Source organism: Cannabis sativa, chromosome 2 (assembly GCF_029168945.1).
Source record: "Cannabis sativa cultivar Pink pepper isolate KNU-18-1 chromosome 2, ASM2916894v1, whole genome shotgun sequence".
Taxonomy (NCBI): Eukaryota; Viridiplantae; Streptophyta; class Magnoliopsida; order Rosales; family Cannabaceae; genus Cannabis; species Cannabis sativa.
The window spans coordinates 85,571,660-85,598,979 of NC_083602.1; positions in this window are offsets into that span (position 1 = coordinate 85,571,660).

Sequence of the window (27,320 nt, forward strand, 5' to 3'; positions counted from 1 at the left end):
GTCAACTTTTGGGTTTGGGACAGGGTTCAGGTCTGGGTGTGGGTTCGGGTCCTTGTCAGGGTTCGGGTTCAGGGCTGGGTCCCAAATCCGAGACACCGAGCTACGGGTTTTGTCAGAAGTCCTTTTTCTTGTCTTTGGCTTCACAGGTTCGAGTTAGGGTGCCCCGGGTCCGGTCTAGCTTTTGGTCTGATTCTAGGTGTGCGTGTTTGAGTTCAGGTGCGAGTCTATGTCACGGTCTGGACCCCGATCTGGGTCTAGGTTCGGGTCTAGGACCAAGTTTGGGTCGCGAGTGCGGTTCCCGAGTTTGGGTCACAGGTCGGGATCTCGGTCCGGATCTAGGTCCCAACATTTCGATCCCGAGTCTGAGGTCCTTGTCGGGAGTCTAGTTTCGTATCAGGATCCCTATGCTAGGTGTGGTACGTGTTTGGGATCGGGTCCCGGATTTGAGTCCGGTGCGGGTCTCGGTTCCGAGTCACCGGGTACACGGCCAGGTGTGCTGGGCCGCGTTCCGGTTGGGTGGGGATCCGATGGTCGGCTCCCAATTCGGGTCTAGGTCGGATTTGGAGTCCAAGTCCTGGCCCGGTTACAGTTCTGGATCTAGGTCCTATTTCGATAAAATGATTCCAAGTTCAAGTCCTAGTTCGAGTCCGGTCAACTTCCAGTTTTGGTTCCAATTTTGGGTCACAAGTTACAGGTTCGGGTCCACTTTGTTGTTTGGGATTGGGTTCAGATCCGGGTGTGGGTTCGGGTCCTTGTCAGGGTTCGGGTTCAGGGCTGGGTCCCAAATCCAAACACCGTCTACGGGTTTTGTCCAACCCTTGGTCTAGATCGAGATCCCAATCTCGGGTCCCCGGTGCTTTGGTTCCATTTACCGAGTGCCGGGTCGCGAGCTGGATCCTAGGTTCAAGTTCGGGTACGGGTCGGTACTGAGTCCCAGATCCCCTAGTTACCCCGTTTTTCCGGGTCCCCCAAAGCTTGATTACCGGGTCCGGAGTCCGGTTATTGAGTGGGTTTGGTTCCGGTCACATCTTTGGCTTCGAGTCTAGTCTCGCTTCGGGTTTAGGTCTCTTTACGGGTTTTAATCTAGGTTCGGGTTTGGGTTTAGGTCTTGGTCTGGTCACTAGTCTAGTTCGATTCTAGTTCCATTTGCGATTCGAGTTCGAGTTTGGGTTTGAGTTCGGGTCGGAGTTCGAGTCCCCTAGTACGAGTATGGGTTCGGGTCTTTGATTTGGAGTCTAGGTCTAGATCGGAGCTGCGAAGAAAGTGGGTTCGCGTCACGGGTCTTGGAATTACATGTTGGGTCCAGGAGTCCCAACTTCAAATCTCGATGCGAGTTTGGATTCGATTCTTGGTCTATGTCTTGGTTCGGATCTGTCTTGGGTTCGAGTTAGGTCGGGTCCGGTTATTGTGTGGTTTAGGTCCAGGATCTAAGTTCGGGTTCGAGTACAAGTCTGCATAGTTCGGGTTTAGGTCTGTCCGGGTTTTGATGCGGGGTTCGGGTTTGGGTTTCGGTCCACTGAGGTCTGGTCCTAGTCTAGTCTACAGTTCGGTTCTAGTTCCATTTGCGATTCTAAGTTCGAGTTTGGGTTTGTGTTCGGGTAGGAGTTCGAGTCACAGTGCAGGAGTTTGGGTTCGGGTCCAGATTTTAGTCTAAGTCAAAATCAGGCTCCGGGTGTGGCTTCGCGTCTGGGTCTTGGTCTAAGTTGGGTCCAAGACCCCGAGTTCGATCCGTCTCGGCCCTGGATTAAGTTACGGGTCTAAGTCCTTGGTTTGATCTGAGTGCAGGTTCGGGGAGTTTGGAGTGCAGGTACGGGTCTAGCTTTGGGTTTTGATTACTAGGTGTGGGTGTTTAAGTTACAGTGCGAGGTACATTGTATCCGGATTTGTGTCGGAGTCTTGGCCGATACGGGTCTAGGTTCGGGTACGAGGTCCAAGTTCGAGTCCCGAGTGCGGGTCCATGTTTTGATGCAGGGTCAAGATCTCGGTCAGGATCTAGGTCCGGCATTTCGATCCCGGTTTGGGCCTTGGTCCCGGTCCGGGTTCGTATACGGATCCCCCCATATGGGTCCAAGTCGTGCTCTGTTTCGGATCGGGTCAAAATTTTAGGTCCGAGTCCGGAGTCTCGATTCGATGCAGGTACCTGACAACCTTGTCTGGCCCGAGTTCCGGTCTCGGGTTTGGGTACGAGGCTAGGTATGTGTTCGTGTATAGGTGTTGGTCGGGTCCTTGTCACAACTTTCCAAGTCTTGTTCCCCAGGGTCTGGTTCGGCGATGCTTGTTCGAGTTCTAATTTTGGGTCCCGAGTCTGGGTACGCAGGTTTGGGTTTGGTTATTCGTCGGGTTGTTCCTAGTCGAGTCCCGAGATCCGGACACCAGGCTACTTGTACGTTCCGAGGCCCGGATTATAAGAATCAGGAGTCGAGATGCTGGATCAGCGACGGCGGGTCTCGGTATGGTTTGGTTTAAGTCACGGGTCCCATTTTTGAGTTTGGGTTAGGGATCGAGAGCGGGGTGCGGTTCTAGGTCTCGACCACAGTTCTTGTGTCACTGATGTCTAGTTCCATGTTTGGGTACGAGTTTAGGTTTAGGTTCGGGTCGAGTCGAGGGTTTGGGTTGGGATCTTGGTCGGCTCCCAATTTCGGTCTAGGTCTCACACTTTTGGAGTCGGGTCCTTGTCCGATTTATAATTCTTGATCTAGGTCCAATTTTAGTAATGATTCCAAGTCCGAGTCCTAGTTCTAGTCTCGGTCCTCTTACCGGTTTGGCTCGATTTTGGGTCACACGGTACGGGTTCGGGTCGACTTTTGGGTTTGGGGCCCGGGTTCAAGTCGGGTGTGGGTTCGGGTCCTTGTCGGGGTTTGGGTCCGGGGGGCTGGGTCCCAAATCCAAACAACGGAACTATGAGTTTTGTCCAAGCCACACTGTCCGAAGTCCAGGATCCTGTCTCGGGTCCTAGTCACGGTTCCATTTCGAGGGAATGGTTTGGGTCACGAGTTAGGTCCTTGGTTCATGTTCGGGTGCAGGTCGGGTACTAGGTCCGGTCCTAGTTTTGTTTCCCATGTCCTTATCTGATTCGGGTCCCGGGTCCGGTTATTGTGTGGGTCTTGGTCCGGTCTAGGTTTAGGTTCGAGTACTTAGTCTCGGTTCGGGTTTAGGTCTACATGTACGGGTTTTGATGCAGGTTCGTGTTTGGGTTTAGGTCCTTGTTACGATTTCTAGTGCTAGTTCGGTTCTAGTTCAATTTGCGATTCTGAGTTCGAATTTGCGTTGGAGTTTGGGTCGAAGTTCGAGTCCTGGTCTGAGTTTAGGTTCGGGTCCTAATTTTAGTCTAGGTCCAGATCAGGCTCCGGGTGTGGGTTCGCGTCCTAGGTCTTGGTCTAGGTTGGGTCCGTGTCCCAAGTTCCAATCCCGATTTGAGTTTGGATATAGTTCTGGGTCTAAGTCCTTGGTTCTGATCTGATGCAGGTTCGAGTTGGGTCGGGTCAGGAGTCTAGCTTTTGGTCGATTCTAGGTGTTGGTGTTTGAGTTCGGGTGCGAGTACGTGTCGGGTTGGTGTCCGGAGTACTGGACCCCCGATGCGGCTCTAGGTTCGGGTCCGGGTTCAAGTTCCGGGTCCTCGTGTGGGTCCAAGTTCGGAGTCCCGAGATCAAAACCCCGGACAAAGACCTAAGCCGAGCCAGGGACCTAGGACTCGAACCCCAGGAACCTCCTAGGGACCCAAACCCACATAATAAGCAGGACGTGGACCCAAAATCGGGATAGGGACCATGGAAATAGAACTAGGACACTGGACACTAGAACTGAACCCGATGGCCAGTGCCGGAACTGGGATTCAGCTCGTGACATTGCACACGAAATGGAAGCAGAAGCTGAGGACTCGAGATTGAGATCAGAATTAGGACCCGGGGCTTGGACAAAACCGTAGTCGGTGTCACAGTTGGGACCCAGCGAGTGGACTCGAACTACGACAAGGACCAGAACCTACACACTGGACACCGAACCCGGATCAAAAATTCAAGAGGAGGCGGAGCCGTACACCTCGACCCAAAATTAGGAACCAAAAGCCCGGGAAGTTGGCCGGGAATTTGGAACTACGACTTGGACTTGGAATCATAACGAAATTGGACCTAGATCGAAAAAACCAAGTAAATGGACCAAGACCGGACTCCAAATCGAACCCTAGACCGAGGTGGGCCCGTGGACCGGATCCCAAACCAAAACTTTTGGACTCGGGGCCGGAGCCGGAACTGAACTCAAAGCCCAAACATGGAGCAGACTTGGGACATAGAACCGGGGTCGTGACACAGAAATAGCACCACCTAGTCTCGATCCGAAACCAAACTCAAAAATGGGACTGGCACCTAAACCGGGAACCGAGCCCAGAGACCGCGTGACAGTGATATAGATTTTGACTCGGGATTCGGGTAACAGGTCCTGGAACAGACCAGTAGGCGGTGTCTAGATTTGGAACTCAGACTAGGACCAGAACCCAGACGAAGAACCAAGCCGAACCCGGAGCCTAGACTTGGGGCCGTGGCCTAGGACCACACCGAGCAACTAGGGGCCCGTGACCCGAGGTTGCGGGACGCGAGATCTAGAGCGAACACGAGACCTTGGCTCGGACCCAAGCGGGTTGGAACTCGAGCCGGACACTATCGTGTACCCATACGAGCGAGACTGGACACAGACCTAAATATGGGACCGTCCCAAACACGGACTTGCACCCTAGATAGGGATCCGGATACGAAGCTATTACTCGGACGAGGCCAGGGGCCCAGGATCGAAATCTTTGGACCTAGATGCGAGGACTAAGATCCTCACCGGACCCAAACTTGGACCGCACTTTTCGGGAGCCAAAGCTTGGACTGGACGTGAACCTAGACCCCGGATCGAGGAGTTCGGACTGCAGTTCGAGACACAAACCGGGACACAAACTCGAGACCGAACTCGAAACACCACACCTAGAATCGAAACCGAAAAGCTGAGACCGGACCCCGGACGTAATTCGAACCGGCGAGGACCAGGGATCGAGACCAAGGAGTTAGACCGAGAATTGAATCAAGACTAAGATCGGGATTGGAACCCCAGGACTCGGACCCAACCTGGACGAAGACCCGGGGACGAGAACCCACACCGGAGCAGATTTGGACCTAGACTTAAATCGAGAACACGAACCCGGAAACTCGGACCGGGACTCGAACTCGGCCGGCTCACGAACTCAAACCCAAACTCGACCACCGGCTTAGACACTAAGACTCGACCCCAGAACCTATCACCAGGAGCCTAAACCCACACAATAAACGGGACCTAAACCCGAGAATCGGGATAAGGACACAGGAAACGGAGACTAGGACGGGGACCTAATACCCGACCATGACCCGAACTTTAATCTAGGACCTAGCTCGTGACCCGACAACAGAAATGGAACCAGACAGGGGCCCGAGATTGGGATCCGGATCTCGACCCTGGGCTTGGACAAAACCCCTAGCCGGTGTCTGGATTTGGGACCCAGCCCTGGACCGAGCCACAACACGAAAAGGACCGAACCCACACCGGGACCCCGGGAGTCCCAAACTTAAAAGTGGACTCGGAGACCGGAACCCCGGAACTCGGACGAACATGGAACCGGACTAGGGACACGAGAACCGGGGTCGGGACCTAGAAACAGCACCACGATCCTCGATTCGAACCCAAACTCAAAAATGGGCCCCAGGACCTTAACCGGGAACCGAGCGAGACCCCCCGTGATAGTGATCCAGATCGACTCCGGATTCGGGTAACGGGGCCTGGAGCAGACCAGTAGGCGGTGTCTAGATTTGGAACTCGGACTAGGACGTGAACCCAGACGATGAACCAAACCTGAACCCAGACCTAGACATGGGACCCAAAATTAGAACTTTGAACAAGGGAATTGCGGGAACCGGGACCACCAGAACAAGACTAGGGCCCAGTGGCCGAAGTGACCAAGACCCAGGACACAGAACGTAGAGCAGGCAGAACCACAGACCTAGCCTTAGACCCAAAATGAGACTGGAACTCGGGCCCGGACACGGTCGTGTACCCAGACCAGAACTGAGACTCGGACCTAGACAAAAATCTGGGACAAGATCCCAAACACAGACTTGGACGTAGATAGGGATCCGGATAAGAAATGGGACTCGGACCAAGACCTAGACTTTGATCGAAATGTTGTACCTAGATCTGGACCGAGATCCTAACCCAGACCCAAACATGGACCCCCACTTGGGACCCGAACTTCGGCCTGGACCCGAACCTAGCCCAAGATCAGGGTTCATACCTGGACACAAACCCGGACAAAAACTCGGACCCGAACTCAAACACCCACACCTAGAATCAGACCAAAAGCTAGAGCCGGACCTTGACCTAATTCGAACATAGACCAGGATCAGAACCAAGGACTTAGACCCAGGACTGAATCCTGACTCAGATCGGGATTGGAACTTGGGACTCGGACCCAACCTAGACCAAGACCCAGGACGCGAACCCACACCCGGAGCCTGATTTGGACCTAGACTGAAATCTGTACCCGAACCCAAACTCAGAACAAGACTTGAACTCGGACCCGAACTCAAACCCAAACTCGAATTCAGAATCGCTAATGGAACTAGAACCGAACTTGTACTAGGACAAGGACCAGGAACTAAACCCAAACCCGAACCTAGACCGGGACCCAAACCCACACAATAACCGGGACCTAGACCGAGAATCAGGATAGGTACCTGGGAAACAGAACTAGGACCGGGACCTAGTACCCGACCCAGACCCGAACTTGAACGTAGGACCAAGCTCGTGACCAGGTACCAGAACTGGAACCAGACTGGGACCCGAGATTGGGATCCGGATCTGGACCCAGGGCTTGGACAAAACCCGTAGTCGGTGTCTAGATTTGGGACCCAGCCCTTGACCCAAACCCTGACAAGGACCCAGCCCTTGACCCGAACCCTGACAAGGACCCGAACCCACAACCGGACCTGAACCCAGTCCCAAACCCAAAAGTGGACCCGAACCCGTACCTTGGGACCCAAAATTGGAAAAAAAAACTGAAAGTTGTCCGGGAGCCCTAGTACCCGACCCAAACCCGAACTTGAACCTAGGACCCAGCTCGTGACTGGACACCAGAAATGGAACCAGACTAGGACGCGAGATTGGGATCCGGATCTGGACCCAGGGCTTGGATAAACCCGTAGTCGGTGTCTGGATTTGGCACCCAGCCCTAGACTCGAACCTTGACAAGGACCCGAACCCACACCCGGACCTGAACCCAGTCCCAAACCAAAAAGTGGACCCGAACTAGTACCTTGTGACCCAAAATTGGAACCAAAACTCAAAGTTGACCGGGACTGGAACTAGGACTTGGACTTGGAATCATAACTGAAATGGGACCTAGATCTAGAACCGTAACTGGACAAGGACCCGGATTCCAAATTAGACCTAGACCCAAATTGGGAGCCGAAGCCGGATCCCCACCCAAACCTGGACTCGGGACGCGAACCCGAACCTGAACTCTGATTCAAACATGGAACCAGACTAGGGACATAGAACCAGGGTCGGGACCTAGAACCGCACCCCGTCTCGATCCCGATCCAAAACTTTGAAATGGGACCTAGGACCTGAACTAGAACTAGAACGAGACACGTGACAGTGATTTAGATCTTTACTCGGGACTCGGGTAACCGGGCCTTGAACAGACCAGTAGTCGGTGTCTAGACCTAGGACTCTGACTAGGACCAGAAACCCCGACGAAGAACCAAACCAAAACCCAGACCTAGACCTGTGACCAAAAATTAGGATTTGGACTTGGAATCATAATTGAAATTGGACCTAGATCGAGAACCGTAACTGGACCAGGACCCGTAGTCCTAATAAGACCTAGACCCGAATTGGCAGCCGGACCTAGATCCCAACCCAATCCTGGACTCGGGACCCGAACCCGAACCTGAACTCAGACCAAAACATGGAACCAGGGTCAGGACCTAGAACCGCAATGCAGTCTCGATACCCAAACTCAGTAACGGGACCTGGGACATGAACTAGAACAAGACCGAGACCCGTGGCAGTCATCCAGATCTTGACTCACGATACGGGTAATGGCGCCTTGAACGGACCAGTAGTCGGTGTCTAGATCTGGGACTCAGACTAGGACCAGAACCCAGATGAAGAACCAATCCCGAACCTAGACCTAGACCTGGGACCAAAAATTAGAACCTAAACAAGAATCGTCGAACCAGGACCCTAGAACAAGACTAGGATCGTGACCAGGACCCGGACCCAGACCAAGACCCGAACACAGACCTAGCCTCAGACCCAAACTGAGACTGGAACTCGGACCAAAACTTGGACCTGGACCCGAACTTAGACCCAGATCGGGGTTCAGACCCGGACACAAAGCCGGACAAAGACTCGGACCCGAACTCAAGCACCCACACCTAGATTAAGACCCAAAGTTAGACCCAGACCCAAACTCGAACCCAGACCAGGATCAGAACCAAGGACTTGACCCTGAACTGAATCCAGACTCCGATCTGGATTGGAAATTGGGACTCGGACCCAACCTAGACAAAGACCCAGGACGCGAACTCACACCCGGAGCTTGATTTGGACCTAGACTGAAATCCAGACCCGAACCCAAAATCAAACCATGACTCGAACTCCGACCCGAACTGAAACCCAAACTCGAACTCAGAATCGCAAATGGAACTAGAACCGAACTAGGACTAGGACCAGGACAAGGACCTAAACCAAAACCCAAACCCAGATCAAAACCCAGATAGAGACCTAAGCCCGAACCGCGACTAGGACTCGAACCCGAGCCTAGACCGAGACCCAAACCACACAATAACCGGGACCTAGATCCAGAATCTAGATAGGGACCTGGGAAATAGAACTAGGACCGGGACCTAGCACCCGACCAAGATGCGAACTTGAACCTAGGACCCAACTCGCGACCCGGCACCAGAAATGGAACCAGACTGGGACCCGAGATCGGGATCCGGATCTGGATCCCCAACCAAACCTGGACTCGGGACCCGAACCTGAACCTAAACTCAGACCCAAACATGGAACCACACTAGGGACACAGAACCAGGGTTGTGATCTAGAACCGCACCCCAGTCTCGATCCTGAACCCAAACTCAGAAATGGGACCTAGGACCTAAAGAGGAACCAGACCGAGACCCGAGATAGTGATCCAGATCTTGACTTGGTGTTCGGGTAACGGGGCCAAGAACAGACCAGTAGTCGGTGTCTAGATCTGGGACTCAGACTAGGACCAGAACCCAGACGAAGAACCAATCCCGAACACAGACCTAGACTTGGGACCCAAAATTAGAACCTAAACAAGAATTGCCTCAGACCGTGACCAGGACCACAACCTAGAACCGAACAGAGACCTAGCCTCAGACCCAAACTGAGACTGGAACTCAGGCCCGGACAAGGTCGTGTACCCAGACCGGAACTGAGACCCAGACCTGGACCTAAATCTTGGACCCAATCCCAAACACAGACTTTGACCAAGATAGGGATCCGGAAACTATACTGGACTCGGACAAATACCTAGACTGGGATCGAAATGCTGGACCTTGATCTGGACCAAGATCCTGACCCAGATCCAAACTTGGACCCGCACTCGGGACCCGAACTTGCACCTGGACACGAACCTAGACCCAGATCGGGGTGCAGACCTGGACACAAACCCGGACAAAGACTCGGACCCGAACTCAAACACCCTCACCTAAAATCAAACCAAAAGCTAGACCTGGACCCGGACCCAACTCGAACCTAGACAAGGATCAGAACCAAGGACTTAGACCCAAAACTTAATTTGACTTAGATCGGGATTGGAACTTTGGACTCAGACCCAACCTAGACCAAGACCCAAGACCCGAACCCACACCCGGAGCCTCATCTGGACCTAGACTGAAATCAGGACCTGAACCCAAACTCAGACCAGGACTCGAACTCCGACCCGAACTGAAACCCAAACTCGAACTCAGAATCGTAAATTAAACTAGAACCGAACTAGGACTAGGACCGGGACAAGGACCTAAAACCCAAACCCAAACCTAGATCAAAACCCAAACAGAGACTTAAACCCGAAACGACACTAAGACTCGAACCCAAACCTAGACCGGAACCAAAACCCACACAATAACCGGAACCTGGACCCAAACCCAGAATCAGGATAGACACCTGGGAAACAGAACTAGGATAGGGACCTAGTACCCGACCCAGACCAAAACTTGATCCTAGGACCCAGCTCGTGACCTGGCACCAGAAATGGAACCAGACTGGGACTCGAGATTGGGATCCAGATCTGGACCTAGGGCTTGGACAAAACCCGTAGTCGGTGTCTCGATTTATGACCCAGCCTTGGACCCGAACCCTGACAAGGACCCGAACCTACACCAGACCTGAACCCAGTCCCAAACCCAAAAGTGGACCCGAACCCGTACCCTGTGACCCATAATTGGAACCAAAACTTGAAGTTGACCGGGACTGGAACTAGGTTTTGGACTTGGAATCCTAATTGAAATTGGACCTAGATCCAGAACCGTAATCGGACCAGGACCCAAACTCCAAATCAGAGCTAAACCTGAATTGGGAGCCGGACCCGGATCCCCACCCAAACCTGGACTCGGGACCCTAACCCGAACCTAAACTCAGACCTAAACATGGAACCAGACTAGGGACACAGAACCAGGGTCGGGACCTAGAATCGCACCCCATTCTCGATCCCAAACCCAAACTCAGAAATGGGACCTGGGACGTGAACGAGAACCAGACCGAGACCCGTGACAGTGATCCGGATCTTGACTCGGGATTTGGGTAACGGGGCCTTGAACAGACCAGTAGTCGGTGTCTAGATTTGGGACTCAGACTAGGACCAGAACCCAGACGAAGAACCAAACCCGAACCCAGACCTAAACTTGGGACCCAAAATTAGAACCTGAACAAGAAACGCTAAACCAGGACCCCAGAACAAGACTACGTCCGTGACCAGGAACTGGACCCAGACCTAGAACCGAACACAGACCCAGCCTCAGACCCAAACTGAGACTGGAACTCGTGCCCAGACACGATTGTGTACCAAGACAAGAACTGAGACCCCGACCTAGACCTAAATCTGAGATCCGATCCCAAACACAGACTTGGACCTAGATAAGGATCAGGATACGCAACTAGACTCGGACTAAGACCCAGAATGGGATCGAAATGCTGGACCTAGATCTGGACAGAGATACTGACCCACACCAAAACTTGGACCCGCACTCGGGACCCAAACTCGAACTTGGACAAGAGCCTAGACCCAGATCGGGGTCCAGACCTAGACACAAACCCGGACACAGACTCAGACCCGAACTCTAACACCCACACCTAGAATAGGACCAAAAGGTAGACCCGGACTTAGAGCCAACTCGAACTCAGACCAAGATCAGAACCAAGGACTTAGACCCAGAACCGAATCCAGACTCAGATCGGGATTGGACTTGGGACTCGGACCCAACCTAGACCAAGACCCAGGACGCGAACCCACACCCGGAGCCTGATTTGGACCTAGACTAAAATCAGGACCCAAACCCAAACTCAGCCCAGGACTCGAACTCCGACCTGAACTCAAACCCAAACTCAAACTTAGAATCGCAAATGGAACTAGAACCAAACTAGGACTAGGACCAGGACCAGGACCTAACCACAAACCCGAACCTAGATCAAAACCCAGACAGAGACCTAAACTCGAAACGACACTAAGACTCGAACCCGAACCTAGACTTAGACCCAAACCCACACAATAACCAGGACCTAGACCCATAATCAGGATAGAGACCTGGGAAACAGAACCAGGACCGGGAGCTAGTACCCGACTCAGACCTGAACTTCAACCTAGGACCCAGCTCGTGACCCGGCACAAGAAATGGAACCAGATTGGGACCCGAGATTGGGATTCGGATCTGGACCCAGGGCTTTGACAAAACCCGTAGTCAGTGTTTGGATTTATGACCTAGCCTTGGACCCGAACCCTGAAAAGGACCCGAACCCACACCCGGACCTGAACCCAGTCCCAAACCCAAAAGTGGACCCGAACCCGTACCCTGTGACTAGTGTTGCACATAAACACCACGGGGACGGGGACCCGCGGGGATCCGCCCCTAATGGGGCAGGGATTCCCCAACTTAGCGGGGATCGGATGCGGGGACGGGGTTGATTTTACGTACCCGAGTCGGAGGCGGGGCGGGGTCGGGGAAAGTACTATCCGCCCCGATTTATCCCTGATTATATATTAATACATATAAATTATAATTGTTAATTACTTATAATAAATATATAGCTTGGACTTTTCCTCTTCTCAATATATGTCATTTCATATTCATTGATTAATTACATATACAATTATATATGACATTTGTATGGTTTACGGTTTACCCTTTTTTTTGTAATCATATCAATTTGATTTTAAAAATCTTGCTGATTGATTGGTGATTGGTATTGTAAATTGTAAATGAATATAAAAACTAAAAAGTCACCTCAGTAACCTTACCTCACCCTCACCCATCGATTGTTATATATTAATAGTAATTGATATTAAATTGCAATTGATTGGTGATTGGTGATTTGAGAGGATAATAATAGTAATTGATATTAAATTTCATAAATTATATGTGATTAATTTAAAAAGATTTTACTGAATATTATATATTAATAGTATATTTGCATACAAAGTAGAGTATATAGTATATACATACAAGCAGATATCTTATATATTGTTTTCACTTTTTCAGTTTCTCTTACAGTCTAAACTAAAATTCCTCTCGCATAGATTGAGATTGTGGTGTGTGTGATACTGATAGTGGCTCTGAAATGGAAGGAAATATGATGTTAGTAGTACTCTATTTTACTTTTAGTAGAATATTTTTTTTTGAATAATATTCTGAAACTGATTTTTTTATATTATTATTATTAATACCATTCATTCTTTTCTTTGGTAGCAATTTTTTTTGTCTTGTATGTATACTATATATATATTTATTAAAATTTGAGGTAAATTTTATATTGTATATATATATTTATTAAGATTTGAAAATTTTTACCTTGTACGTAAATTGATATGTGATATATGTATAATTCTGCATAATTGATGAATGTACATAAATTTATATCTACATACACGATTCACATGAATATAAAGATAGATTATAATAGTAGAAGAAAATATTATTTTGTATTTTATTCTTAATAAGATGTATGGAATGTATATAAGTATATGTTGTAACTGTTTTTTTGTATCGACTTTTGCATGTTTATATTTGTGTGTCTTACATATGTTATTTATGTTTATATCTACATGTAAAGTTGTAATTCTTGTGAATATTGCGGTATATTATATATATATATATTAGATTTTGTATTTAAATATGTGTATCATATTATATATAATAAAATAAGTTTATGTATTACATATATTTTTTATGTTTTATTATTTTATGTTATTCTATTTTAAACATTATAAATTTATAAGTCTATAACTGTTTGTTTTTTGTACTTTAAAATAATTTTTGCATTTTATCATGTGTATATTGACCTTTTACATGTCTATTATTATATGTAGTGGAACTATGAGTGAGAATGAAGTTAAGCGAATTAGAATGTTGTGCTATGATTTAGTGAAAGAATATAAATCGAATGATGGAAAAGAAAATCTTCTTGAACCTTTATTCAATGCTTCTGGAGTTGGTGGAGATAATGAAGGATGTGTAGATGATTTAGTTGGTTTTGACTTGTATGTTAGTGGTACTTCAAATGTGGAAACTTACAAGTCTGAGTTAGACATATACTTGGAGGAAGCAGTTTTGCGTAGGAGCGGAGAGTTTGATATTTTAGCTTGGTGGAAGACAAATGGTCTTAAATATCCAATATTACAACAAGTTGCTAGAGATATTTTGGCTATCCTAGTGTCTACAGTTGCTTCTGAGTCTACTTTCAGTACTAGTGGAAGACATGTGACTCATTGTCGTAATAGGCTTCATCCGAACATGTTGGAGGCTTTAGTATGTAAACAAGATTGGCTATGGGATGAGAAATTAGTATCTATTTACTTATAATTGATGACATTTTTATTTTAGGGCCCAAGTTTTGTGGATTACGATGCTTGAAGAATAAATACTCTTGAATGGTGGTGGTGACTATTACTAGATTTAAAAGTTGAAGATGAAGACATTATTACAATTTTATTAAGTTGTGTCTGTGTCTTTGGTTTTCAAGTTTATGTTTATGTTTTAAGCTTATGTTTAAGGATTTTAAGTTTTACATTGAAGGATTTTTAATTTTAGAATTTATCTAAATGACTATCAATTATGGAATGAATTTAGTTTTATGTTATTGCTGTTTTCATTTAACATTTGCAAATATTAATTTTGTATTTTTACATTTTTTTTTTCAATAAACGGGTCCTCGTTATTATGTCCATCACCGACGGGGATTCCCCGCCCCGTTCCCCGAGGGGGAATATGCGGGGACGGGGAAAAAATATAATAGGCGGGTAGGGGGGCAGGGAATGCATTCCCCGCATTGCCCCGTCCCCATGTGCATCCCTACCTGTGACCCAAAATTGGAAGTTGACCGGGACTGGAACTAGGACTTGGACTTGGAATCATAACTGAAATTTGACCTAGATCCAGAAATGTAACCGGACAAGAACCCGCACTCCAAATCAGACCTAGACCCGAATTGGGAACCGGACCCGAATCCCCACCCAAACCTGGACTCGGGACCCGAACCCGAACCTGAACTCAGACCCAAACATGGAACCAGACTAGGGACACAGAACGAGGGTCGGGACCTAGAACCGCACCCCAGTCTCGATCCCGAACCCAACTCAGAAATTGGACCTGGGACCTGAACCAGAACCAGACCGAGACCCGTGACAGTGATCCAGATCTTGACTCGGGATTCTGGTAAAGGGGCCTAGAACAGACCAGTAGTCGGTGTCTAGATCTGGGACTCAGACTAGGACCAGAACCCAGACGAAGAACCATACCTGAACTTAGACCTAGACCTGGGACCCAAAATTAGAACCTGAACAAGAATCGCCGAACCAGGACCCTCTAGACTAGGACCGTGACCAGGACCCGGACCCAAAACTACAACCGAACACAGACCTCGCCTCAGACCCAAACTGACACTGGAACTCGTGCCCAGACACGGTCATGTGCCCAGACCGGAACTAAGACCCGGACCTAGACCTAAATCTGGGACCCGATCCCAAACACAGACTTGGACCTAGATCGGAATCCGGATACGAAACTGGACTTCGACCAAGACCCAGACTGGGATCGAAATGCTGGACCTAGATTTAGATCGAGATCTTGACCCAGACCCAAACTTGGACCCACACGAGGGACCTGAACTTGAACCTGGACCCGAACCTAGACCCAGATCGGGGTCCAGACCTGGACACCAACCCGGACACAGACTCGCACCCGAACTCAAACACCAACACCTAGAATCGGACCAAAAGCTAGACTCGGACCCGGACCCAACTCGAACCCAGACCAGGATCAGAACCAAGGACTTAGACCCAGAACTATATCCAAACTCAGATCGGGATTGGAACTTGGGACACGGACCCAACCTAGACCAAGACCTAGGACGCGAACCCACACCCGGAGCCTGATCTGGACCTAGACTAAAATTAGGACCCGAACCTAAACTCAGACCAGGACTCGAACTTCGACCCAAACTCCAACGCAAATTCGAACTCAGAATCGCAAATTGAACTAGAACCGAACTAGCACTAGGACCAGAACAAGGACCTAAACCCAAACACGAACCCAGATCAAAACCCAGACAGAGACCTAAACCCGAACTGAGACTAGTACTCGAACCTAAACCTAGACCGGGACCAAGACCCACACAATAACCGGGACCTGGACCCAGAATCAGGATAAGGACATGGGAAACAAAACTAGGACCGGGACCTAGTACCTGACCCAGACCCGAACATGAACCAAGGACCTAACTCGTGACCCAGCACCAGAAATGGAACCAGACTAGGACCCGAGATAGGGATCCGGATCTGGACAAAGGGCTTGGACAAAACTCATAGTCGGTGTTTGGATTTGGGACCCAGCCCTGGACCCAAACCCTGACAAGGACCCGAACCCACACCCGGACTTGAACCCAGTCCCAAACCCAAAAGTTGACCCGAACCCGTACCGTGTGACCCAAAATTGGAGCCAAAACCAGAAGAGGACCGAGACTAGAACTAGGACTTGGACTTGGAATCATTACTAAAATTGGACCTAGATCAAGAATTATAACCGGACAAGGACCCGGACTCCAAAAGTAGACCTAGACCGAAATTGGGAGCCGGACCAAGATCCCAACCCAAACCTGGACTCCGGACCCGAACCTAAACCTAAACTCAGACCCAAACATGGAACTAGACTAGGGACACAGAACCAGGGTCGAGACCTAGAACCGCACCCCAGTCTCGATCCCTAACCCAAACTCAAAAATGGGACCTGTGACCTAAACCAAAACCATACTGAGACCCGTCACAGTGATCCAGATCTTGACTCCGGATTCGGATAACGGGGCCTGGAACAGACAAGTAGTCGGTGTCTGGATCTGGGACTCAGACTAGGAACAGAACCCGGACGAATAACCAAACCCAAACCCAGACCTAGACCTGGGACCCAAAATTAGAACCTGAACAAGCATCGCCGAACCAGGACCCTAGAACAAGACTTAAAGCGTGACAAGGACCCGGACCAACACCTATACACGAACACATACCTAGCCTCAGACCCAAACCTGAGACTGGAACTCGGGCCCGGACAAGGTTGTGTACCCAGACCGGAACTGAGACCTGGACCTGGACCTAAATTTTGGACCCGATCCGAAACACAGACTTGGACCTATATAGGGATCCAGATACGAACCTGGACTGGGACCAAGGCCCAAACTGGGATCGAAATGCTGGACCTAGATCTGGACCGAGATCTTGACCCAGACCAAAACATGGACCCGCACTCGGGACTCGAACTTGGACCTGTACCCGAACCTAGACCCAGATCGGGCCAAGACCTGGACACAAATCCGGACACAGACTCGCACCAGAACTTAAACACCCACACCTAGAATCAGACCCAAAGCTAGACCCGTACCCAGACCCAAACTCGAACCCAGACCAGGATCAAAACCAAGGACTTAGACCCAGAACTTAATCCAGGCTGAGATCGGGATCGGAACTTGGGTCTTGGACCCAACTTAGACCAAGACCCAGGACGCGAACCCACACCCGGAGCCTGATTTTGACTTAGACTAAAATCTGGACCCGAACCCAAACTCAGACCAGGACTCGAACTCCTACCCGAACACAAACCCAAACTCGAACTTAGAATCGCAAATGGAACTAGAACCGAACTAGGACTAGGACTAGGACCAGGACCAGGACCGAAACCCAAACCCGAACCCAGATCAAAACCCAGACAGAGACCTAAACCCGAACTAAGACTTGTACTCGAACCCGAACTTAGATCGGGACCTAAAACCACACAATAACCGGGACCCGGACCCAACTCGAACCCAAGACAGGATCTGAACCAAGGACATAGACCAAGAACTGAATCCAAACTCAGATCGAGATTGGAAGTTGGGACTCGGACCCAACATAGACCAAGACCCAGGACGCGAACCCACTTTCAGAGCCTGATCTAGACCTAGACTGAAATCAGGACCCGAACCCATACTCAGACTAGGACTCGAACTCCGACCCGAACTCAAACCCAAACTCGAACTCAGAATCGCAAATGGAACTAGAATCGAACTAGGACTAGGACCAGGACCAAGACCTAAACCCAAACCCGAACCTAGATTAAAACCCAGAAAGAGACCTAAACCCGAACCGAGACTAGGACTCGAAGCCAAAGATAGACCGGGAACCAAACCCACTCAATAACCGGGACCTGGACCCAGAATCAAGTTAGGGACCTGGAAAACAGAACTAGGATCGGGACCTAGTACCCGACCCAGACCCGAACTTGAACCTAGGATCCAGCTCGCGACCCGGCACCAGAAATGGAACCAGACTGGGACCCGAGATTGGGATTCGGATCTAGACCAAGGGTTGGACAAAACCCGTAGACGGTGTTGGGATTTGGGACCCAGCCCTGAACCCGAACCCTGACAAGGACCCGAACCCACACCCGGATCTGAACCCAATCCCAAACAACAAAGTGGACCCGAACCTGTAACTTGTGACCCAAAATTGGAACCAAAACTGGAAGTTGACCGGGACTTGAACTAGGACTTGAACTTGGAATCATTACTGAAATAGGACCTAGATCCAGAACTGTAACCCGGCCAGGACTTGGACTCCAAATCCGACCTAGACCCGAATTGGGAGCCGGACCGGGATCCCCACCCAAACTGGAACTCGGGCCCAGACACGGTCGTGTACCCAGACTGGAACTGAGACCCGGACCTGGACCTAAATCTGGGACCCGATCCCAAACACAGACTCACACCTAGATAGGGATCCGGATACGAAACTAGACTCGGACAAGGACCTAGACTGGGATCGAAATGTTGGACCTAGATCTGGACCGAGATCCTGACCTAGACCCAAACTTGGAACCGCACTCGGGACCCAAACTTGGTCCTAGACCCGAACCTAGACCCAGATCGGGGTCCAGACCCTGACATAGACTCGCACCTGAACTCAAACACGCACACCTAGAATCAGACCAAAAGCTAGACCGGGACCCAGACCCAACTCGAACCCAGGCCAGGACAAGAAAAAAGGACTTGGACAAAACCCGTAGTCGGTGTCTGGATTTGGGACCCACCCTTGGACCCGAACCCTGACAAGGACCCGAACCCACACCCAGACCTGAACCCTGTCCCAAACCCAAAAGTTGACCCAAACCTGTACCCTTTGACCCAAAATTAGAGCCAAAACCAGAAGTTGACCGGGATTGGAACTAGGACTTGGACTTGGAATCATAACTGAAATTGGACCTAGATCCAAAACCGTAACCGGACAAGAACCCGGACTCCAAATCAGACCTAGACCCGAATTGGGAGCATGACCACGATCCCCACCCAAACATGGACTCGGGACCCGAACCTGAACTAAGACCCAAACATGGAACTAGACTAGGGACATGGAACCAGGGTCGGGACCTCGAACCGCACCACAGTCTCGATACCGAACCCAAATCAAAAATGGGACGTGGGACATGAACCAGAACCAGACCGAGACCCGTGACAGTGATCCAGATCTTGACTCGGGATTCAGTAGTCGGTGTCTAGATCTGGGACTCAGACTAGGACCAGAACCCAGACGAAGAACCAAACCTAAACCCAGACCTAGACCTGGGACACAAAATTAGAACCTGAACAAGAATTGCCGAACCAGGACACTAGAACAAGACTAGGACCGTGACAAGGACTCGGACCCAAAACTAGAACTGAACACAGAACTAGCCTGAGACCCAAACTGACACTGGCACTCGCGCCCAAACACACACTGTGAACTGAGACCCGGACCTGGACCTAAATCTGGGACCCGATCCCAAACACACACTTGGACCTAGATCGGGATCCGGATACGAAACTGGACTCGGACCAAGACCCAGACTGGGATCGAAATGCTGGACCTAGATTTGGACCGAGATCCTGAACCAGACCCAAACTTGGACCCACACTAGGGACCCGAACTTGGACCTGGACCCGAACCTAGATCCAGATCGGGTTCCAGACCTGGACACAAACCCGGACACAGACTCGCACCCGAACTCAAACACCAACACTTAGAATCGGACAAAAAGCTAGACCCGGACCCAGACCCAACTCGAACCCAGACAAGGATCAGAACCAAGGACATAGGCCCAGAACTTAATCCAGACTCTGATCGGGATTGGGACTTGGGACTCGGAGCCAACCTAGACCAAGACCTAGGACGCGAACCCACACCCGGAGCCTGATCTGGACCTAGACTGAAATCAGGACCCGAACCCAAACTTAGACAAGGACTCGAACTATGACCCGAACTCAAACCCAAATTCGAACTCAGAATCGCAAATGGAACTAGAACCGAACTAGGACTAGGACAAGGACAAGGACCTAAACCCAAACCCGAACCCAGATCCAAACCCGGACAGAGACCTAAACCCGAACCGAGACTAGTACTCGAACCTGAACCTAGACCGGGACCAAAACCCACACAATAATTGGGACCAGGACCAAGAATCAGGATAGGGACCTGGGAAACAGAACTAGGATAATCCGGACCTAGTACCTGACCTAGACCCGAACTTGAACCAAGGACCCAGCTCGTGACCCAGCACCAGAAATGGAACCAGACTGGGACCCGAGATAGGGATCCGGACGTGGACCAAGGGCTTGGACAAAACCCGTAGTCGGTGTATGGATTTGGGACCGAGCCCTGGACCCGAACACTGACAAGGACCCCAACCCACACCCGGCCCTGAACCCAGTCCCAAACCCAAAAGTTGACCCATATATATTAGATTTTGTATTTAAATATGTGTATCATATTATATATAATAAAATAAGTTTATGTATTACATATATTTTTTATGTTTTATTATTTTATGTTATTCTATTTTAAACATTATAAATTTATAAGTCTATAACTGTTTGTTTTTTGTACTTTAAAATAATTTTTGCATTTTATCATGTGTATATTGACCTTTTACATGTCTATTATTATATGTAGTGGAACTATGAGTGAGAATGAAGTTAAGCGAATTAGAATGTTGTGCTATGATTTAGTGAAAGAATATAAATCGAATGATGGAAAAGAAAATCTTCTTGAACCTTTATTCAATGCTTCTGGAGTTGGTGGAGATAATGAAGGATGTGTAGATGATTTAGTTGGTTTTGACTTGTATGTTAGTGGTACTTCAAATGTGGAAACTTACAAGTCTGAGTTAGACATATACTTGGAGGAAGCAGTTTTGCGTAGGAGCGGAGAGTTTGATATTTTAGCTTGGTGGAAGACAAATGGTCTTAAATATCCAATATTACAACAAGTTGCTAGAGATATTTTGGCTATCCTAGTGTCTACAGTTGCTTCTGAGTCTACTTTCAGTACTAGTGGAAGACATGTGACTCATTGTCGTAATAGGCTTCATCCGAACATGTTGGAGGCTTTAGTATGTAAACAAGATTGGCTATGGGATGAGAAATTAGTATCTATTTACTTATAATTGATGACATTTTTATTTTAGGGCCCAAGTTTTGTGGATTACGATGCTTGAAGAATAAATACTCTTGAATGGTAGTGGTGACTATTACTAGATTTAAAAGTTGAAGATGAAGACATTATTACAATTTTATTAAGTTGTGTCTGTGTCTTTGGTTTTCAAGTTTATGTTTATGTTTTAAGCTTATGTTTAAGGATTTTAAGTTTTACATTGAAGGATTTTTAATTTTAGAATTTATCTAAATGACTATCAATTATGGAATGAATTTAGTTTTATGTTATTGCTGTTTTCATTTAACATTTGCAAATATTAATTTTGTATTTTTACATTTTTTTTTTCAATAAACGGGTCCTCGTTATTATGTCCATCACCGATGGGGATTCCCCGCCCCGTTCCCCGAGGGGGAATATGCGGGGACGGGGAAAAAATATAATAGGCGGGTAGGGGGCGGGGAATGCATTCCCCGCATTGCCCCGTTCCCATGTGCATCCCTACCTGTGACCCAAAATTGGAAGTTGACCGGGACTGGAACTAGGACTTGGACTTGGAATCATAACTGAAATTTGACCTAGATCCAGAAATGTAACCGGACAAGAACCCGCACTCCAAATCAGACCTAGACCCGAATTGGGAACCGGACCCGAATCCCCACCCAAACCTGGACTCGGGACCCGAACCCGAACCTGAACTCAGACCCAAACATGGAACCAGACTAGGGACACAGAACGAGGGTCGGGACCTAGAACCGCACCCCAGTCTCGATCCCGAACCCAACTCAGAAATTGGACACAGGACACGAACCGAGAACCGAGCCGAGACCCGTGATAGTGATCCAGATCTTGACTCGGGATTCTGGTAAAGGGGCCTAAAACAGACCAGTAGTCGGTGTCTAGATCTGGGACTCAGACTAGGACCAGAACCCAGACGAAGAACCATACCTGAACTTAGACCTAGACCTGGGACCCAAAATTAGAACCTGAACAAGAATCGCCGAACCAGGACCCTCTAGACTAGGACCGTGACCAGGACCCGGACCCAAAACTACAACCGAACACAGACCTCGCCTCAGACCCAAACTGACACTGGAACTCGTGCCCAGACACGGTCATGTGCCCAGACCGGAACTAAGACCCGGACCTAGACCTAAATCTGGGACCCGATCCCAAACACAGACTTGGACCTAGATCGGAATCCGGATACGAAACTGGACTTCGACCAAGACCCAGACTGGGATCGAAATGCTGGACCTAGATTTAGATCGAGATCTTGACCCAGACCCAAACTTGGACCCACACGAGGGACCTGAACTTGAACCTGGACCCGAACCTAGACCCAGATCGGGGTCCAGACCTGGACACCAACCCGGACACAGACTCGCACCCGAACTCAAACACCAACACCTAGAATCGGACCAAAAGCTAGACTCGGACCCGGACCCAACTCGAACCCAGACCAGGATCAGAACCAAGGACTTAGACCCAGAACTATATCCAAACTCAGATCGGGATTGGAACTTGGGACACGGACCCAACCTAGACCAAGACCTAGGACGCGAACCCACACCCGGAGCCTGATCTGGACCTAGACTAAAATTAGGACCCGAACCTAAACTCAGACCAGGACTCGAACTTCGACCCGAACTCCAACCCAAATTCGAACTCAGAATAGCAAATTGAACTAGAACCGAACTAGCACTAGGACCAGAACAAGGACCTAAACCCAAACACGAACCCATATCAAAACCCAGACAGAGACCTAAACCCGAACTGAGACTAGTATTCGAACCTAAACCTAGACCGGGACCAAGACACACACAATAACCGGGACCTGGACCCAGAATCAGGATAAGGACATGGGAAACAAAACTAGGACCGGGACCTAGTACCTGACCCAGACCCGAACATGAACCAAGGACCTAACTCGTGACCCAGCACCAGAAATGGAACCAGACTAGGACCCGAGATAGGGATCCGGATCTGGACAAAGGGCTTGGACAAAACTCATAGTCGGTGTTTGGATTTGGGACCCAGCCCTGGACCCAAACCCTGACAAGGACCCGAACCCACACCCGGACTTGAACCCAGTCCCAAACCCAAAAGTTGACCCGAACCCGTACCGTGTGACCCAAAATTGGAGCCAAAACCAGAAGAGGACCGAGACTAGAACTAGGACTTGGACTAAAATTGGACCTAGATCAAGAATTATAACCGGACAAGGACCCGGACTCCAAAAGTAGACCTAGACCGAAATTGGGAGCCGGACCAAGATCCCAACCCAAACCTGGACTCCGGACCCGAACCTAAACCTAAACTCAGACCCAAACATGGAACTAGACTAGGGACACAGAACCAGGGTCGAGACCTAGAACCGCACCCCAGTCTCGATCCCTAACCCAAACTCAAAAATGGGACCTGTGACCTAAACCAAAACCATACTGAGACCCGTCACAGTGATCCAGATCTTGACTCCGGATTCGGATAACGGGGCCTGGAACAGACAAGTAGTCGGTGTCTGGATCTGGGACTCAGACTAGGAACAGAACCCGGACGAATAACCAAACCCAAACCCAGACCTAGACCTGGGACCCAAAATTAGAACCTGAACAAGCATCGCCGAACCAGGACCCTAGAACAAGACTTAAAGCGTGACAAGGACCCGGACCAACACCTATACACGAACACATACCTAGCCTCAGACCCAAACCTGAGACTGGAACTCGGGCCCGGACAAGGTTGTGTACCCAGACCGGAACTGAGACCTGGACCTGGACCTAAATTTTGGACCCGATCCGAAACACAGACTTGGACCTATATAGGGATCCAGATACGAACCTGGACTGGGACCAAGGCCCAAACTGGGATCGAAATGCTGGACCTAGATCTGGACCGAGATCTTGACCCAGACCAAAACATGGACCCGCACTCGGGACTCGAACTTGGACCTGTACCCGAACCTAGACCCAGATCGGGCCAAGACCTGGACACAAATCCGGACACAGACTCGCACCAGAACTTAAACACCCACACCTAGAATCAGACCCAAAGCTAGACCCGTAGCCAGACCCAAACTCGAACCCAGACCAGGATCAAAACCAAGGACTTAGACCCAGAACTTAATCCAGGCTGAGATCGGGATTGGAACTTGGGTCTTGGACCCAACTTAGACCAAGACCCAGGACGCGAACCCACACCCGGAGCCTGATTTTGACTTAGACTAAAATCTGGACCCGAACCCAAACTCAGACCAGGACTCGAACTCCTACCCGAACACAAACCCAAACTCGAACTTAGAATCGCAAATGGAACTAGAACCGAACTAGGACTAGGACTAGGACCAGGACCAGGACCGAAACCCAAACCCGAACCCAGATCAAAACCCAGACAGAGACCTAAACCCGAACTAAGACTTGTACTCGAACCCGAACTTAGATCGGGACCTAAAACCACACAATAACCGGGACCCGGACCCAACTCGAACCCAAGACAGGATCTGAACCAAGGACATAGACCAAGAACTGAATCCAAACTCAGATCGAGATTGGAAGTTGGGACTCGGACCCAACATAGACCAAGACCCAGGACGCGAACCCACTTTCAGAGCCTGATCTAGACCTAGACTGAAATCAGGACCCGAACCCAAACTCAGACCAGGACTCGAACTCCGACCCGAACTCAAACCCAAACTCGAACTCAGAATCGCAAATGGAACTAGAATCGAACTAGGACTAGGACCAGGACCAAGACCTAAACCCAAACCCGAACCTAGATTAAAACCCAGAAAGAGACCTAAACCCGAACCGAGACTAGGACTCGAAGCCAAAGATAGACCGGGAACCAAACCCACTCAATAACCGGGACCTGGACCCAGAATCAAGCTAGGGACCTGGAAAACAGAACTAGGATCGGGACCTAGTACCCGACCCAGACCCGAACTTGAACCTAGGATCCAGCTCGCGACCCGGCACCAGAAATGGAACCAGACTGGGACCCGAGATTGGGATTCGGATCTAGACCAAGGGTTGGACAAAACCCGTAGACGGTGTTGGGATTTGGGACCCAGCCCTGAACCCGAACCCTGACAAGGACCCGAACCCACACCCGGATCTGAACCCAATCCCAAACAACAAAGTGGACCCGAACCTGTAACTTGTGACCCAAAATTGGAACCAAAACTGGAAGTTGACCGGGACTTGAACTAGGACTTGAACTTGGAATCATTACTGAAATAGGACCTAGATCCAGAACTGTAACCGGGCCAGGACTCGGACTCCAAATCCGACCTAGACCCGAATTGGGAGCCGGACCGGGATCCCCACCCAAACTGGAACTCGGGCCAGACACGGTCGTGTACCCAGACTGGAACTGAGACCCGGACCTGGACCTAAATCTGGGACCCGATCCCAAACACAGACTCACACCTAGATAGGGATCCGGATACGAAACTAGACTCGGACAAGGACCTAGACTGGGATCGAAATGTTGGACCTAGATCTGGACCGAGATCCTGACCTAGACCCAAACTTGGAACCGCACTCGGGACCCAAACTTGGTCCTAGACCCGAACCTAGACCCAGATCGGGGTCCAGACCCTGACATAGACTCGCACCTGAACTCAAACACGCACACCTAGAATCAGACCAAAAGCTAGACCGGGACCCAGACCCAACTCGAACCCAGGCCAGGACAAGAAAAAAGGACTTGGACAAAACCCGTAGTCGGTGTCTGGATTTGGGACCCACCCTTGGACCCGAACCCTGACAAGGACCCGAACCCACACCCAGACCTGAACCCTGTCCCAAACCCAAAAGTTGACCCAAACCTGTACCCTTTGACCCAAAATTAGAGCCAAAACCAGAAGTTGACCGGGATTGGAACTAGGACTTGGACTTGGAATCATAACTGAAATTGGACCTAGATCCAAAACCGTAACCGGACAAGAACCCGGACTCCAAATCAGACCTAGACCCGAATTGGGAGCATGACCACGATCCCCACCCAAACATGGACTCGGGACCCGAACCTGAACTAAGACCCAAACATGGAACTAGACTAGGGACATGGAACCAGGGTCGGGACCTCGAACCGCACCACAGTCTCGATCCCGAACCCAAATCAAAAATGGGACGTGGGACATGAACCAGAACCAGACCGAGACCCGTGACAGTGATCCAGATCTTGACTCGGGATTCAGTAGTCGGTGTCTAGATCTGGGACTCAGACTAGGACCAGAACCCAGACGAAGAACCAAACCTAAACCCAGACCTAGACCTGGGACACAAAATTAGAACCTGAACAAGAATTGCCGAACCAGGACACTAGAACAAGACTAGGACCGTGACAAGGACTCGGACCCAAAACTAGAACTGAACACAGAACTAGCCTGAGACCCAAACTGACACTGGCACTCGCGCCCAAACACACACTGTGAACTGAGACCCGGACCTGGACCTAAATCTGGGACCCGATCCCAAACACACACTTGGACCTACATCGGGATCCGGATACGAAACTGGACTCGGACCAAGACCCAGACTGGGATCGAAATGCTGGACCTAGATTTGGACCGAGATCCTGAACCAGACCCAAACTTGGACCCACACTAGGGACCCGAACTTGGACCTGGACCCGAACCTAGATCCAGATCGGGTTCCAGACCTGGACACAAACCCGGACACAGACTCGCACCCGAACTCAAACACCAACACTTAGAATCGGACAAAAAGCTAGACCCGGACCCAGACCCAACTCGAACCCAGACAAGGATCAGAACCAAGGACTTAGGCCCAGAACTTAATCCAGACTCTGATCGGGATTGGGACTTGGGACTCGGAGCCAACCTAGACCAAGACCTAGGACGCGAACCCACACCCGGAGCCTGATCTGGACCTAGACTGAAATCAGGACCCGAACCCAAACTTAGACAAGGACTCGAACTATGACCCGAACTCAAACCCAAATTCGAACTCAGAATCGCAAATGGAACTAGAACCGAACTAGGACTAGGACTAGGACAAGGACCTAAACCCAAACCCGAACCCAGATCCAAACCCGGACAGAGACCTAAACCCGA